This window comes from Ambystoma mexicanum, chromosome 7q (genome assembly GCF_040938575.1).
Source record: "Ambystoma mexicanum isolate Mex_15411 chromosome 7q, UKY_AmexF1_1, whole genome shotgun sequence".
Lineage (NCBI taxonomy): Eukaryota > Metazoa > Chordata > Amphibia > Caudata > Ambystomatidae > Ambystoma > Ambystoma mexicanum.
Window position 1 is genome coordinate 553,512,828 of NC_090941.1, and position 16,410 is coordinate 553,529,237.

The 16,410-nt window shown below is 44.2% G+C and overlaps 1 protein-coding gene across 2 annotated transcripts in view; it reads right to left on the reverse strand.

Moving 5' to 3' along the window:
• DGKH (diacylglycerol kinase eta) overlaps positions 1-16,410 on the reverse strand; it is a 1,951,678-nt gene that overhangs the window by 1,326,661 nt on the left and 608,607 nt on the right. The gene's annotated exons all lie outside the window — the stretch shown is intronic.

A 16,410-nucleotide genomic window follows, 5' to 3' on the forward strand; every position in this document is an offset into this window, starting at 1 on the left:
AATGTGGTGGACGTCCACATCATTGCGCCGTCCATTAATTAGGCAGGCCTGCACTGCGACATGAATTCCTAATACAGTAAAGCAGTTACAAAAATTAGACTTATTCCTGAAAATGTCTAACATTCACAAAGCCAGGATTGGAAGTTAACTCAGGGGCAATGTGTTTGTCTTGGAAGCAAGATAACGCAGAGCAACACAGATTGGAATCCGTGTGCTACCGCTTAGAGACTGGTCTCCGGTATTGAGCGCGTTTTAAAAGATACATTAAAACAACAGCATTAGAGTTGCACTTATAATGAAATATTGTGTGGATCCTTGCATCTATCCAAGATAACTTAGTATGTGTATGATAAATATGAAGTTTTTATGCTGGTGTTTTTAAAATTGTATATTTTGTATTTTTAAATAATGATTTCTGTGACAATATTCCTCTAATGATTAGTTTTGTAGATTTGTTATGTTTTTCATGTCATTATGTTGTGTGCTAAATAGAATAACTTAATCTGATTAAAGAATTGAAAGTGGCAGACATTCATGGCCTCTAGATTATCTGAGACACCAATTGTGTTCTAGTACCTTGTCTGGTTTTTAATCTCTACTCCTTGTGGATTGAATCTTTTGGAAGGACATTGAGTGGACCTGATGATTTTGTCTTCCTCAGAGAATACAGTGTAAATGGGTTTGGAAGTCCAATTGGCATATAAGAAAAAAAGCAGTGTGCTTGAACTTGAGGCAGGCCTTTCAATTCCTAAAGTAGATCTCAGTATGGTGGTCTTAGGTTTGGGACAATTCCACTGAGAAAGTACAATGTGAAATCGAATGGGGGAGGTGGTTGATCCAAGTCAGGGTGGAGGGAGAGTCTACCTAGTTAAGCCAGGTGGATAAGAGACGACACTAATAGTATGTCCAGATCTATGTTTTACTCCCTTGGCTAGTTCAGATTTACAAGTTAGAGACCACTAAAGGGGTTGCTATTGCTGCCACGTGAGGGATCTTCTGTTAAAATCGCAGAGATCTATAACAGGGTGTATATATAACTCGGGCTGTGCACTGGGCAGAGTGACCACTGCACACACATGTGGGAAAGCACATCATCCTGTGTGGTCTCCACAGGGAATTGTTCCAAAATCGTGTTCACTGCTGGCAGAACCGATGGCATTGTGTCAGTTCCGGAGCTCGCTCCGATGGCTGAGCCGCAAAGAACGCTGATGAACATGCACGTCACTAAGCACCACAGTCATATCCAATTTTGAACAGAATGTTCTTGTGAGTTCCATACAATGCAACACAAACACAATCACCTATTCTGTTTACTGCATAATTTGTTTTTGCTTGAGCAGATCTCAGACAGTCTAAAGTTTCTGTGCAATTCCCAGAACAAAATTTGTACTGAATACTTGCTCTTTCCAATAACCCTGACAAACTCCAAAAATTACAAATGGAACTTTACAAAACATTTCACTTTCCTATCAATGTATCTGCTTATTAATTATCATGACCTTAATGTTGTACTGGGCAGCATAGTCATGCAGCAGACAGAAAACTAATATTAGTACTAACCATCAATCCTGTCCCACCGCAGAGTCGTTCTCAAACCAGCCACTCAGTCCTGTATGTATACATTTTTTTTTCTTTTTTACAAACAGATCTAGAACGTACGTGTGTGTTGTATTAAAGTGTGTGTCATCGTAGTTATTCGCTTATTTAGAATAGCATCAAACAGTTTGATCCAATGCACCTTTGGTTGGGCTGCTACTGACTGGCATGTGGGTATGAGCACTTGGTTGTGATATCTGGACTAAGGGCCAAAAAGAGGCAATCCGTTTATTTTGCTTGTGTCCTGCCGGCGCACATCCCTGTGGTCCGTTAACTGTATATCCCATAATGCTGAAGAGAGAGCATTTTATTTTTTTGCTGAAATGTACGTATTCATCAAAGCAACACAACGGAAATTAGGTGCCAAAAATGCCAGCCATTGTATTGAGCCATTTTTTCCAAATGCCATATGTACTGGTTTATCCAAACTGGTGATTTTTTTGGCCAATATGACGCAATTCTCTTTGGGCCAGACGCGCACAACTGAACACTCACATTTAACGGCGCTGTTCATTTTTCGAACGGAGATCCACTGACGTTTAACACACGTTTGTGCTTCACACTTCGGTTCCTTAAAAGGGAAATGGGAAAAGAGCTAAAGTGACTTGTGCAGGATAACAGTGGTCAAGCGAGAAAGTCAGAATTAGAATAGGAGCTCATAAGCAACGGTGTCATATGGCACCACTATGCTGAACCAGAACGTTTAAACTGAAAGGAAACAAACAGTATGGTTTAGAGTTATATAACCAATGCTACATCATGACTGAACACACTAAACTTGCTCCGGTTCGCACATAAAGCTGCTCCAGTTCTATTAACTGCAGCGTATGTTGATCCTATATTCATATTTTAGTGGTTAGCAGGTATGTGCCCTCTGGTGCAGGAAGGAAAAGGACGTGTCTGCAGTTACACAATGCCTTTAAGTGTGGAACCATAGTCGAAACTTAGGCCCAGAGAGAGACAATGCTACATTTCAAAAGGGGCAGCTATGTCTGAAAGGCTGTTGAGGCTGGGGAAGAGCACGTCAGACAGGCCTCACTGATATCTGCCTGAAGATGCCCCAGTCCTACCCAACCTTTCCATGCGGTCCACCAAGCCACTCCCTTAAAGAGTGTAAGCCATCGGGTAATGGACAGTGGTACAATTCTAGGCACATAGGTTACTTCAATATCTTTAGTGCAGCATGCAGCACCAGGCGGTTGCATATAAATACACCACGCAGAACATAGGTTATATTCATGCAAATCTTGTATTCTGTGATAGGCATATATGACCAGACCTGGTTCGCAACTAGTTCAGGTCAGGTTCTTTTAGTTTGCTTTTTAATTCATTTGTAATACATATGTAGAGGCGCAGATGGACACGTCATCCCTAGCTCCCGTCCCCTCAACTCCATCATATTGGAACAGTAGGAGAAGAGCTCAATGTGGGAGACCAGGTATTGTCCCAATACTGCATCAAGTGTACGAGAGACGATATGCACTTCGACAACCACATCGAACGTGCCCTTGCACTGAAAGTGTGGAAGGATGTCCGCACACAACATTGGACATCGAAGTGAAATCAGACAAGGGCAGAGTGACGTCATGAAGGAAAGACACAAAGACGCACTAAAACGATATGGAAATACTTAAGGAAGATGTAACTACAGTAATAAGAGAAACATGCAATCGAATACGAAGAAATCATGTGCACCAAAGAAATTAGGGAGTAGAGACAAAGTGAATGTACATACGCAGGAACGCGTATGTACATTCGCGTGACATGAGACATATAGATGCTTTCTGCAGTAGAAAACATAACGTGACTGAAGCAGCCATGAGAAAAAGATGGACGCCAGACTCGTCTTGAAACCAATCAAGCTACCACAGAGACAGACCAGGGCTGCAGAATCAGGATATGCTGGAAAAACAGCTTTGTGTGAGGAACAAGGAGTCTATTGGACTGGGATCAAGGATCCCACATCAAGGAATAATTGCAAGGCACAAAGGGAGTCAAGAGGATAAGCCATGTACGCAATTAATATTTGTCTTAGATTAAGCAAAGAAGAAAACATGTGCAAGTGCCAAGTATTGGACAATCAAGGATGCGAAAAGCATATGCAAGGTGGAGTGATCAAGTGTCCAGAGGCCAAGAGGAGTAATGACACCTAGCTTAATTGAATTAAATAGTAGTAAATAAAAGGTTGAAATCTTAGTCTACTCACACGTGATTCAGAAGTCGAAAACAAGTGCTATTCATTATGCTCTAGACAAAGGTAATGGCATACCTCCACTCGCTTGAAAGTCCCAGAACAGAGAACAGGCTGCACGGTCAACTAAAAAGGAGAAGCCTTGGCTTTGGGCCTGACCGATGAAGAGATGCTGGATTAATTGAGAATGTGGGTAGTAGTCTGACATTGCTCTCTGCACCCAGGTTTCGCTTTGCTTACGTGCTGCTAATGAGCTGAATGTCCAAGGTTGGGAGAGAATGCCAATCAATCAGTTTTGTCGCTAGAGAAAATGTGGGACAACTGGGTATCAGCATTTTGCTCCATCGATGGATGTTGAGATTGAAATGCAGACGCATTGCATTGTGTCAACCTCACCTCGGACATGCCCACGACCCGTGTCATTAACATATTGAAAACTCACTCCTTTAAATATGTGGGACTTTGATTTGTAAATTTGTTGTGGACTGCATTCAGCGATAAGATTGTACTGCAGTTTAAAAAAGCTACATTCTCAAAAATATATAAATGAAAATGAATATTATATTTGAAGCACACATGGATTTCGTTATTTTCATTAGCACACAAAGCTGCATGAGCAACATAGAATCGGACCCCCATTCTGTTACTTAACCCCCACAAGAAACTTACTCTGAAGAATTAAGCAGCTGCTGGGTAAAATTCATTTGTTCCCCTTACTTTGGAACACATTCAATATTATCTTCTTGGGTGGCACAATTACAACATATAACTTAATGGTTTAAAGGGACTTCTGATGCCAATGAGGAACAGCTGCTGATGGCCAGCTTTGGTGGACAACGTTTGAGTAGACTGCGGTCTCTGCAAAAGCGGGAACTAAGTGGAATGCCTAGACAATCCCTAAAAGTGTTATTGGAATGGAGAGCTGGTAAGAAGATGAGAGGGATCATCAAGTGAATCTGGTAGACACTTTTTGGGGAGATTTCCCATATGGCCACCAAATAGAGCATCAGGGATCTTGCAATGCTTTATAGAAGTGGGCTTTGCTAATTTGGAACATTTGTCACTCTTGAATATTTAAAAAAATGGATGGGCGGTTTAAAATTTTGGTACCTACAGGTTAAACATTAATCGTGCTTGTTGTGATCGGTTCCGATTTTCCTTACACCCTGATAGGCAACGTTTTGTTAAAATTTCTTAGGGAACGGCTTTTCGAGCTCCCACAAGGTATCGGTTTTGTATAACAAGCATTGGCAATGGCAACAGTTTGGGCTTTTGTGTAGACTTCGGAAAGTCACTTGCCAGCCACTGCCATAGTGGTATTAACTGCCCATTGATGGTAGCAGGTGAAAAATGGTACGAGTACCTGGACATCTAATATCAGTGCCTGGCACATCCCTAATACCTCTACACAAGCCAAAACAGTTCGCTTTGCCAATACTTGTTTTAACAGGACTTAAGTGAAACTCAGGCGTATGGCTTATAAATCGAGTGGCTGAAAGCACACCTGGTTGACATTTTTATCACACCGGTAGCGGGTTTAGAACTCCAATTAAGTCACAAACTCTCAGAAGACTGCTTTGAAAAACACTGCAGGCACTTGAGTGCAAAGTTTGATGGTAAGGCTTGGTTAAAAGGAGCTCAAAGAGTTCCCATGCAGAGGTGTTCTGGGTGGTGAGGAGCCGAACTGGGTGGGAATGGTCATAGAGATTAGCATGGCCATGGGCAGTCAAAGGGTGCACAAATAACAAAACGGCATGTACAAGCTGTTTGTCTGTGCCTCCTCATATGCCATTTCTCCCTGCCTGTTCTCTAAGGCAATAGTTTAGGCTTATAGGTGCCACAAGCGACACCTAGAAGCCCAAACTAAAAAGGTCTGCAAGACTGAGGGATTTGACATTAACCCCCAGTAGCCATAATTGATATGAAAACGAGCAGACTAATTTCATGACTACTGAATGACAAATGTTACTTTGTCAAATGGATTTCTATAAATGTTAAGCATAAACTCATTCAATATCCATAGATGCATAAGATTTATATACCAGCACAGAGGCTACATACGTTTGACTCCACTACGTTTGACATTTGTCTGCAGCGTGGGATAGGTCTAGGAACGTTTTATATGGAAATGGCACTGTCCTGTAATGACTGATTTTTAGAAAAAGATTTGTCATTATATTGGGGAATTTTCAACATCCTTTGTTTAACGATGTATGATGGAAAAGTATGTATTGGCAGTGATACCAAAGTCCAACAAGAATATGGCAATGTGTAATAGGTGCACTACTGTGGGCTAAACAGTGCTTAATTATTTATGGCTGTCTCCAGATCTTCCATCGCATCAGCAACGGCTTATGGATTTGGGACTGATCTGAGAAATAAAAGGCCTATTTAGCTAAAAATGTAACTGCATCTACTGTTGGGGCTTATTAGCTGTAGGGGAATTACACCTCAATTGGGTAGACACATGGGAGAGATGTGCGATTTGTCTTGGATTAATATTGCACTTGGCTGTTTTTAATTGACCATGTACATGTTGGGGCTGAAAGGTATTCTTGATGTTGCAAGAGATAGGTGGGGAAAGTAATTATATTTTATATTGTTGGAAAACCATAAAATGAAATACTGAAAACAAAATCAATTTTACACTCATGTGTATTCAAGCACTCTTACGCCTTTGCTCAACTTTCTTCGCTACTTGTTAGAAGCCCTTCTCGTGTAGCATGCCAGGCCTCAAAACAGCACTTTCTATTGGAAAGCTTCTGCAGTGGTGTTAACGTAAACACTCGAACTACCTTTTCTCAGAAGTGGCAGAAAAACGTTCATGGCTGGAACAATGACCAATGGTTTCAAAATATCGACCTCAAACGCATCCATGAACCTGGGGAAAACAACTATAAAATGATACTCCTGGAAGAAGATTCACTTCTTCTGTCCACTACAGAAGAGTGTGCCACAGCAGAGCAGAACCTCTAGGAATCCCCTGATGAGACTCTTGATGGTTATCCAATTAATTAGGTAGCTCAAACTGAAATGCCTGCATTGTTAGTCTTGCGAAGACCACATGACTGCAGAAAACCACAATACCTAGAATCTCTTTGAATCGTATTGCTTGGATCATTAATTTGTCCTAGAAAAACACATGTGTATCTTGATTGGCTATCATCTCCAGATGAGAGCGGCAATAAGAGCAATCCTCCAAAACGGAGTCCTCTGAATAATATTCATATCCCCAGATTTTAAATGACTGTTTCAGAATCTCTGAACATTATCCAGAAGAAAAGATGTGGTGGGGGCTCAGAATAAGCAAGTGTTCAGGCAGGGATACAAATGAAATCCTTGAGGCCTGATTTATGGTGTGGCTTCAGGCAACACCTGGGTGAATATTCTAGTGACACTGTTGAGGCCAAAGGATGACACTTGTACTCAAAGCGTAGATGTCTTTGGGTTAACTCTGGAAATTTTCAATTTTTACCTGGATCCGGATATGAAAGTATGTATCTTGGAAGTTTAACCCACTAGCCAATTCACTGACTGAAGAGATGACAACCAAGATGTAAGGTATCTTCAGCGTGGGAAAGCTTTTCAACAAGAGGAAAACATTTAGCCAGGATACGTTTATGCCATCTGCTGTTTTCAGAATTGAGGAATCAGAAATTAAATCCCAGATCTCTCTGATGTTCTGGAACTTCTATTGCTACCAGAGAGAACAGCTTTATGATCTCAAAGAGTATGAGCAGCTACATTTTGAGGACATGGAGGAGACATAAATGGAACCAGAGGAATCTTGAGAGAGTAACCGTATTTGATACTATGAAAAACCTAGTCATTGTAATTAGCTCTTGCTAGTGATCTAAAAATGGTCTGGTCCTGCCTTCTATTGGCAAAGTGCAAGTTCTAAGAACAGCAGACAGCTTTTTATCTTTACCAACACTGGGGCCACAGGAAGGAGGACACCTCAGAAATGTTCAAAAACCCTTATGCATGGAATTTCCTATTTTTAATATTGGAATTAGCCTTTGATCTAGAATGCAGTTTGGCATTGTAGGGCTTGTAAGTCTGTGAGAAATGAAAAATTGATGAACATGTTTGGTTAGTGTTGTCAAACATTTCACCATGAACAAATACAATTAGCAATTGTATTATACTTTACTAGACTTCGGGGCAAAGAATGCTTCCTATCAAAGTAAGGCCCACAATCTTTTTCTGGATACCCAAATGAAGATCAGAAGCCTAAACGTAGGTGCATCTGTACCTCTTTCAGTAAAAGCATTATTTAGGAACAGCTGTTAGAAAGCAACCTCCTCTGCCAAACAAGCATGTTTGTGGCATCAGACTGAAGCAATTGTTGAAATGCAACAAAATCAACCATGTAAAAATTGGGGGGACGTGGCACCCAGCTGCCGGGTCAAGATTTCCAAGCTTCAGATTCTCCAGCACCAAACCCCATTAACACTGATGGGAATAGGGTGAAACAAAACTAACTTCATTGCCACACTCCAGGAGCTTGTGACACTACCTAGTGACTAACATAGGGTTGGAGTTAGAGAGCCCCAGTGAAGTTGTCCCAACCAATTAGACACCTTCAGGAACTGGGAAATCAACAGGGAAAATCCACCTTATGAATACATTCTCTCAAACGCCTTTTGCGGGACCTGGTCCCCAAATGAGAGGTTCTCAAGAATCATTCTCGTCATGACAAATTGTGAACAAAAAAAAAACGTAAGGAAAGTAGAAAGGGAAATATATGAAGTTGTGTGAAGGACCTATTTGGGCAGATTCTAGATTTTGAAAAGTCAAAAGAGATCTCCATTGAGAGGGCTGACTGTGTGGGTTGGCCGAAAAAAAGAGGATAAGCTCGACCAAAAGAAAGTGCAAAAAAGTTTCAATTAAAATAACTTCTTTTAAGAGAAGCAAGACGTCATGTGGCCCAAGGCTAGAATGGGTCTGAAGTCAAAATCTAGCATGATCTGGCCCCAGCAATTCAGAATAACACACGGAGTTCCACAACAACACCCCCAAACACCCCCAAACTGAACAAGCGGCAAATATGCAACAGATTATTCTTTCCAACCAGCCTATTTTTTGATTGTCCAATCAATCTCATACAGTCTCCTCTCCCAAAGAAGTCCTCACAATTTCGAAATTAGATAAGGAATCAAGTGGTTGAAGAAAACATATGCTGCAGCAGAAAGGAAAGAACAGGGCTCATGGAAATAAGAAAAAAACCCAAATCAAACCACCTTTGAGAAAGAAAAAGGGATTATGTGGGCCTCTCATTCTCAGTAGAGTATGGTTGCATTAATGCATCAAACCTACTGTGGGACCTTTCTTGATATTTTCACCCTCTATTTCATGATAGCTTCTTTGATCGGGCCATTTGGTGGTGGCTAGATGAATATGATTTGTTGTCCTGGTTACTCTGCAGTAGAGATGCTTGCGATGGAAATATGGAACATACTTTGCAGAGTCCTCACAAAGACCCTGCCTTAAGTCTCCTCCAGGTGGCCAGGGGAAGACAGCCACTTCCCGATCCTGACTATGGGGTGGTATTAGCGGGGAGGATCACCTGGGATGAAAAGGACCCCAGGAGGATTCCATGGGATGAGACGGAGCATTTGTCTTCCTCCAAGAAGGAAGGGAATAGTTTCTTACCTGTAACTCCATTTCTCCAGCATTGGTATCTTTCATGGATTCACATGCTTAGAATATTCCCCGTCGTCAGACTGGGACCCCTCGGTACACATATATAGCCTTTTCCAATCGGAAAACTTCCGACACTTTTGTGTCCTATCTACGTCCTTTTAGGACCCGCCTACGCATGCTCCGTAGGCCGTCCCCGTATAAGAGGCCCGCCCCCGCGGTTCCCCTTCAGATTTCGGCCCCTCCAAAGTAGGAAGGGTTACATTTATCAATTAAATACATTACATTCCGGGGAGGTTGGCGGGCGCATGTGAATCCATGAAAGATACCAATGCTGGAGAAATGGAGTTACAGGTAAGAAACTATTCCCTTCTCCAGCATTGGATCTTTCATGGATTCACATGCTTAGAATAGATTGTATAGCAGTAACACTTGAGATGGCGGTGAGAATGTAATGTAATATACCCTCAACCTACTACACAATGCATATGTACAGTAGGAATAAGTTACCGCATATAACCTTACCCACCTAAAATAAACTGTCATTAAAAAAGGTAGACAACAGATTCTCCACAGCGTGGAGCTTACCTTACTGAAACAGATGGCGCAGGACAGCTCTTCCCATCTGCACCTCGTCCGCATGCTGCCTGGCAAGGCAGTAGTGGCGGGTAAACTTGTGGGGCACTGACCATGCCGCAGCTTGGCATATGTCCGTCAACGGAATTCCTGCCCATAAAGCTGTTGAGGATGACATCGATCTTGTAGAATGGGCTCTAGGATGTCCTTGCAGTGGCCTTCCGGCCTTAGAGTGACAAAACGCAATCGTCGATGAGACCCATCGAGCCAATCCTTGTTTAGAGATTGCTTTTCCTCTCGTCGACGGACCATATGCGACGAACAGTTGTCTAGTAGACCTGAATTCCTGTGTACGATGTAGGTAAAATTTCAGAGCCCTCTTAACGTCCAGGGTATGAAGAGCTTTTTCTGCTGCCGATGATGGTGTGGCGAAGAAAGTAGGGAGAACAATGGACGAGTGTTTGTGATACACTGTTGGAACTTTTGGGACGAACATAGGATTAGTTGCCAGGACTACTTTGTCCTTAAAGAATCTTAGGTATGGCGGGTCTACGACCAGCGCTTGCAGTTCCGAGATTCTTCTAGCTGATGTGATAGCAATCAAGAATGCCAACTTCCACGAAATGAATTTTATGTCGGACGTGGCCATAGGCTCAAAAGGCGGTTTCATTAAGCCTGCCAACACTGTGTTGAGACTCCAAGTCGGGGGGGAAACGTTTTTCCGGGGGAAAAGCTCGAAATAAACCCCTCATGAAGTGTTTTACAAGTCTGTCGCTAAATAGAGGAGACGACTGCCTTTTCCTTGTGAACCTCGAGATGGCCGCCAGGTGCACCTTTATCGATGTGAAGGATAATCCCCTCTCCGCCAAGAGGAGCAGGTAAGGTAGAACTTGTTCCGGCGTCACCGACAACGGTTGTAGGCCCTGTTGTCCCCTACACCATTCACAGAACCTCTGCCACTTATAGGAGTAGGATTTGTTTGTAGAAGGGGCTCTAGCCGCCTGCAGAATTTTTTGACAATCCTCCGAAACGTCTAAAGCACCGAACTCCGAAAAGTCAGGAGCCAGGCTGTAAGGTTGAGACTGTCCGGGTCGTGATGCCACACCGTGCCTTTGTCCCGGGATAGTAGGTTCGGGGCTTGCGGAAACCCTATGGGATGTTCCAGCGACAGGTGAAGCAGGTCGGAGAACCACGGTTGCCTTGGCCAGTATGGTGTCACTAGAATTACCCGGCAATTGTATCTGCGTATCCACTGTATTGTCCTCCGTATGAGGGGGAACGGGGGAAAAGCATAGAGGAACATGTCCGTCCATGGGAAGGAGAATGCCTCCCCCCTGGAGCCCTCTTGAGGCCATCTGCTTGCGAATTGCTCGCATTTCTTGTTGTCTTTGGTCGCGAAGGCATCCAGAGGGGGGTGACCCAATTTCTCGAACACTTTCATCAGGTGAACTGTGTCCCATTTCCCACTCGTGTATCTGGGCCATGCTTCTGCTGAGGGAGTCTGCTTGGGAGTTCCTCACTCCTGGAAGGTGATGAGCCACGATGGAAATTTCGTGCTTTAATGCCCAATGCCATGTTTTCTGGGCTTCTATGGAAAGAGTTCTTGATCGCGTCCCTCCTTGTTTCCTCAGATAAAACATGGCCGTTGTATTGTCGGTCAGTATTCGTACTCGCGAGCCCTTGATGTGTGGTAGGAATGCCTTCAAGGCCCATCGTACTGCTCTGAGTTATTGTCATGATCTCTGCTTCCAAAAGGTCAGGGTTTTCCCAACTCCCTTGGAAGCAGATCCATAACCCAGGTTCCGAGTGCCAACCAGTCCCAATTGGGACCTTTTGGACCCAGTCCTGGCGCCAGTGGCACCAGGCTCATAAATATGCCCAGTCCCAGCGCTGGAAGCGCCGGGCTCATAATGCTTGGGTGGACTTACCTTCAGCAGACCATGCTGCTTACTTGCCTGCCAGTTGAGCCTCTGATCCTCTTCTGTTTGGAACTACTTTTCCTGTTGGGTGGGGCTGGAGCCACTCCCTAGATTCAGAACACTGGAACTCTTCTGGAAGGCAGGAACTCTTTTCTTACCAGGAACTCTTTTCTTACTTAGGCGTGGCTGTGGAAGGAGACACCTAAGCACTACAGGAGGCTATTTAAACCACACCCGGTGGATGAATCTTGCTTTGCGTTATTCTGCAACCTCTGCAGCAGAACGCTCATCGTGTCTTCTGCATCCGGTCCTGGGCCTAAGGAAAAAGGCTTACCATCCTGAATCCAGTCTTCAGCAACAACTATAAAGACAAGAAAGAACAGGTTAGCATTCCGGCATCTGAAAGGCAAAGGCTTACCATCCTGAATCCAGTCTTCAGCAACACCTATAAAGACAAGAAAGAACAGGTTAGCATTCCGGCATCTGAAAGGCAAAGGCTTACCTACTCTTCGTGCGCTCCGGAGGTCTTCACACTGCATTCCGGCATCTGAAAGACAAAAGTTTACCAACTCTTCGCACGCTCCGGAGGCCTTCGGCGCTGCATCCCGCATCTGAAAGACAAAACAAGGTGCGTTTAAAGACATTGGGGAACTTTAATACTCACGTGCCATTACTCCTTTCCACATCTAACCCAGTGGGTATTCCGGCACCCTGCAGCCGCTCCGAACTCGTACCTGCAAAATAAAAAGACAGTTAGAGCGCATAGTGAAGCAGGCAACAAGCGCTTACTTACGTGCTTCTAGGCGCTTCTATTCATCACACGGGCTCCATCTTCAACTCACTTCAGCCCGTCATCCGCCATCGCCGGAACCCTGCAAAACAAGAGACATCATTACTAAAGACTTTAAAGACATTTGAATGACTCGAAACTTACCGTTCGTGCAGTAAACGACGGACAGCAGTCCTCTGAAGTCAAGAGGCCTGCTCCCCTTATCCAGTGAAGAAACTGGTTACAGCACCCTGCCCCGAGGCAGATGGAGAGCTCGGCATTCACTTACCTAAGGTGAGAGCGTTAACCTTTGGGGGTCTACAGGAGAGAAGAGATAGGGACACCCCAATAACCCCAGTTCATTAACCCCATATTTTCTATCTGCAGACATCTTACTCTACACGTCAGGCATACAGTGCACAGAGGTCCAGCCCAAAGAGCCAACCGGGTGCTACACATCACCTTTGAAGATACGGTAGTTGCCCAGTCAAGACCGGCGCCTCTGCGAGAATCAGGTGAGCGTTACAGAACGCAAAGCCTACCGCAAAACTCTCGCCCAGGCGCTATGGAAACCTCGGATACTGACCCCCTAGCCCGGTTACTTGGGGAACTAAGGGCAGAAGTGCATGCAGCTCGTCAGGAAACGAATGCTCTAAGAAGGGAACTAATTATTTCCAAGGAGAGAACAGACAATCTTGCTAGACAAGTGCTACAGTCACAAGCCGGACAGACCCCGTTACCCGCATCAGGGGCAAATCTTCCTTCAACATCCTCTATGAATCCAGTGCAGATCAACCTACCTGGGAATGTACCTCTGGCTCCGCCCGAACGATTTTCTGGTGACCCAAAGAGGTTTGCAGTATTTATCAATCAGTGCCGGTTGCACTTCTTATGCCGGCCAGCAGCCTTTCCAACTGATCAAGCAAAAGTAGCTTTTGTACTTTCGTACCTTAGTGGCAATGCGGCAGACTGGTCGATCCCTCTAGTTAATCAAGATGATCCGGTTCTCCATGATTTTCAAGCCTTTCAGCTTAGTATGGAAAAACTGTTCGCAAGACATTCACAGGGGCAGGCCTTGGACAATGAGCTTCTTTCGTTGCGACAGGGTAATCAAGACCTTTTGGCTTATATTGCATCTTTCAATAGACTAATAGTGGAAACTCAATGGCCTGAGGACAAAAGGATTACGCTGTTTTATAGAGGTCTACGTGGAGAGCTCAAAGACGTTTTAGCCCAAGTAGTGAATCCCCCACAAGACTGTTCGGATTATATAGACTTGGTCGTTCAAATAGATCACAGGCTGCAGAACAGGAAGGCCGATCGTTCCAAGTTTGATGCTCGAGTATTTTCCAAACCGCCAACTCCTTCCAAAGGAGTAGACTCCGGGGAACCCATGCAAATAGGGGGTCTGAAAGGTCCTCTAACACAAAGGGAGCGGGAAAGGAGGAAACAGTTGCAATTATGCCTATATTGCGGAAACTCAGGGCACTTTCTTCGAGACTGTCCGGTGAAACCTGCCAAGAAGGCAGTAGGAGCTGCAGTTACCAAAGTTACAAACTCTGAGCAGGGAAACGACCTCGCCCGACAAGAATAGAGGTCCTCTTGCCGAGCGTGAAAACCAGTTCCGTGACCTCGCATTTCGTGATACCTATGGTCCTCATTAGCCCTGATAATCCGGATCGATTACATGCAATTGAAGCTTACGTCGACAGTGGTGCCATCGGCAATTATGTGGATCATGAAATGGTTTTGAGGATGAATCTAACTCTTTGTCCCAAGGCTGTAAAGGACGTCATTACTACAGTGGATGGTACGGAGATAGCCTCCGGGCCAGTAACGCATACCACTCAAGAGGTGACGCTAGTAAGTCAAGATGGACACCATGAGAAGATCGTGTTCGATGTGATCAAGGCCCCTCAGTTTCAGATTATTCTAGGAATACCTTGGTTAGAGAAACACAATCCTCTGATCGATTGGCGAGCAAGAACGGTCCAGTTTCCAGAATGTGTCTCTACTTGTCACCCTCCACCTGGTGTTGCACTGGCCGCAATTTCTTCAGAGACTCCCCAGTTACCTCCCGAATACCTAGAATACCAAGATGTTTTCCGGAAGGATCAGGCTAACTCTCTACCTCCTCATAGGTCTTATGACTGCCAGATAGACCTGATACCTGGATCTACTCCTCCTTGTAGTAGAATTTATGCCCTCACCGAGCCTGAGAACCTTCACCTTCGACAATACCTGGATCAATACCTGGCAAATGGGTTTATTCGTCCTTCCAAGTCCCCTGCTTCTTCAGCTTTGTTCTTCGTTCCAAAAAAGGAAGGAGACCTTAGAACTTGTATCGATTATCGCTCCCTGAACCAGATCACCGTTAAGAATAGATATCCGTTACCTTTGATCCCTGAACTCCTGGACCAAGTCAGAAAAGCATGCATATATACAAAGCTGGATCTTAGAGGAGCTTACCACTTGGTACGAGTAAAAGAGGGCGATGAATGGAAGACGGCCTTCCGCACCAAATATGGGCTATTTGAATATCAGGTCATGCCCTTCGGACTTTGCAATGCCCTGGCCGCCTTTCAATATTTTATGAACGATGTCCTCAGAGAGCTCATAGATGTATGTGTTGTTGTTTACATTGACGACATCCTCGTTTATTCTTCATCGGAATCTGAACATCGGAAACACGTGAAAATGGTCCTCGAAAGATTGCGTCAACACAAACTTTTCGCTAAGTTGGAAAAATGTGTTTTCAACGTGACTGAATTTGAATTCTTGGGATTCATATTATCACCTGGCGGAGTGCGTATGGATTCAAAGAAGGTCGATGCAGTTCTCAAATGGCCATCACCATCCTCCGTAAAAGGTGTGCAAAGCATGTTAGGCTTCGCTAACTTTTACCGCAGGTTTATCCCCGAATTCTCTCGAATAGTCCAGCCCATCACTGCCTTGTTAAAGAAAAACAAACGTTTTGAATGGTCTACCGAGGCGGAACAAGCTTTCCAGGATTTGAAGACTAAATTTATCTCTGCACCAATCTTAAAACACCCTCGCCCCGAACTCCCCTACATCGTGGAAACTGATGCTTCAAGCCTTGCCATGGGGGCAGTTCTATCACAAAAGGACCCGGTAACCAATCAGTTGCATCCCGTGGCATTTTGGTCCCGCAAATTCTCGCCTCCTGAAATCAATTACACGATTACTGACAAGGAACTTCTGGCTATCAAGTCTGCCTTTAAGGCTTGGCGGCATTATCTGCTGGGGGCCCGACACACCGTTACTGTGATTACGGATCACCGAAACCTGCAATATTTGAAGACCGCAAAAGCCCAATCCTCTAGACAACTCCGTTGGGCATTATTCTTTGCCGAGTTTGACTTCATAATTACCTATCGACCTGGTACAAAGAACGGTAAAGCCGATGCCCTTTCTCGGATGGGAGTGGAAGAACACTTGGTCAACCCTAAACCTGTACCAATCATTCCCGAACAAAGAATTCTGGGTGTAATCGCCACAGAATCCATAGAGGAAGTTAAGGATAAAGCCAGGCAACTTGTAACTCCAGCAGACATACAGAATTGGCATCTGCAGGGAAAGGACTTTGCAGTAAAGGACAACTTATTGTATTTCCAAGAACGGTTATACCTACCCAGCACAGATTTACAGAAAAAAGTAATCTCTTGTTATCACGACTCTTTAATGGAAGGTCATCC